We start from the raw sequence: 2,077 nt of genomic DNA on the forward strand, positions 1-2,077 counted from the left end.
CAGGATGCATAAGCAATGACTTTCCCGTACTGCACCAATACACAACCCAATCCCAGCTTGGAGGCATCACTATACACAACCATACCACCTATACCGGTCGAAATTATCAAAACTGGAGTTGATACCAACCTTTGCCTTAGCTCCTTTAAGCTCTTCTCATAAGCATTAGACCACTCAAATTTTACACCCTTTCATGTGAGTTAGGTCATCGGAGTAGCAATGCAAGAGAAGTTCTTGATAAACCTCTTGTAGTATCCGGCCAATCCCAGAAAACTATTTATGTCTGTTGTACTCTTGGGAGTCTCCCATTCTTTAACTGCCTTCACATTGCTTGGGTCAACCTCTATACCCTTGTCTAAAACAATGTGGCCTAGGAATGCCACCTTGTTTTAGCTAAAACTTGCACTTGTTGAATTTAGTAAAGAGTTGCTTCTCCCTCGGCCGTTGCAGTACATACCTTAGGCAAACGATATGTTCCTCTGCACTTTTGGAGTAGACCAAAATGTCATCAATGAATACTATCAAAAACTTATTTAGGACATCCTAGAATACCCAGTTCATCAAATCCATAAATGCAGCCGGTGCATTGGTCAACCCAAATGACATTACCAAGAATTCATAATGTCCATACCTTGATCCAAAGGCTGTCTTACTGACATCACTATCCTTGATTCTGAGCTGGTGGTAGCCTGATCTAAGGTTGATGTTGGTGAACACCTTGGCACCCTATAACTGACCAAATAAATCATCTATCCTTGGCAAAGGATACCGGTTCTTGATGGTTAGCTTATTAAGCTCCCGGTAATCAATACATAATCTCATACTTCGTCTTTCTTCTCTACGAACAATACCGGTGTTCCCCATGGAGACACGCTAGGTCTAATAAATCCCTTCCTCAAAAGGTCTTGAAGTTGCATCTGTAATTCCTTCAACTCTGTGGGGCCATGCGTAAGGGGCCTTTGACACTGGTGCCTAGCCAGGGAGTAGGTCTATAGTAAATTCTGTCTCTCGGTTCGGGGGTAAACCTGTCAAGTCATCCGAGAATACATCAGGAAATTTACTCACCACATCTAGCTTGGTTAATGGCCTAATTTCTATCTCAGTGTCCATCATAGATGCTAAGTAGCCTTGACATCTCTTATCCAGTAGCTTCTTTATCTGGAGTGAGGATATGCTAACCTTCTTGGGTTTCTTGGGCTTATCCCCTTGGAACACAAACTCATCATCATCATGAGGTCTGAAAATGATAGGCTTCTCTACACATAGCACACTGGCTCTATATGCAGACAACCAATCCATTCCTAAAATCATGTCGAAGTGAGCATATCCAACTCGATCAAGTGAGCATTCAACTCATGTTCACCTATAGTCACAAGACAGGGCTCATAAACATAGTTTAAAACCACTACACTTCCTGTAGGGGTGCTTACAACCAAATATTGAGTTAGTCCCTTGGGTGGAATTCTCATCTTCTTTGTAAATGCTGGCGACACGAACGAATGCGAGGCTCCTCAGTCAAATAACACATGTACAGGCAGTGATGATATCAATAATATACCTATCACTACATTGGGTGTAGCTTCAACATCTTCTGCAGTCATAGCAAACACTCAGCCCTGTGGTCTCTGGCCTTGTAGGTGCTGCACTGGTCTAGGGGTTGAATATGTCTGCTAGGGCCTAGGTCGTATAGTGTAGGGTGCATTACCTGGCCTTCAGTGGGGGCATGTCCTCGCCATATGGCCAGACTGATCATTATAAAAGCACCTCAGGCTTGATCCCGAAGACTAAGGTACAACACTACATCAGGAAGATTGAGAAGTCTGATTAGCATCAGGCTTCCTGAATTGCACTAAAGTTGGGTTGACATAGGGCACTCGAAAAGGTTTGCTGCCTTCTCTATAATCGGTAGATCCCATTGGCCTCTTTCCCATTCCTTGTTGGGCCTTGAAGTTGTCTCTATGCCGATCTTCGATAGATTTGGCCACTTGGACCACCTCAGCATAGGTCTGTAGTTTCAACCCCACAATTGTGACCCAATACCTGGCCTCAACCCTTTCGTAAACTTCTTTGCTTTAGC

The sequence above is a fragment of the Macadamia integrifolia genome, chromosome 11, assembly GCF_013358625.1.
Source record: "Macadamia integrifolia cultivar HAES 741 chromosome 11, SCU_Mint_v3, whole genome shotgun sequence".
Classification (NCBI taxonomy): domain Eukaryota; kingdom Viridiplantae; phylum Streptophyta; class Magnoliopsida; order Proteales; family Proteaceae; genus Macadamia; species Macadamia integrifolia.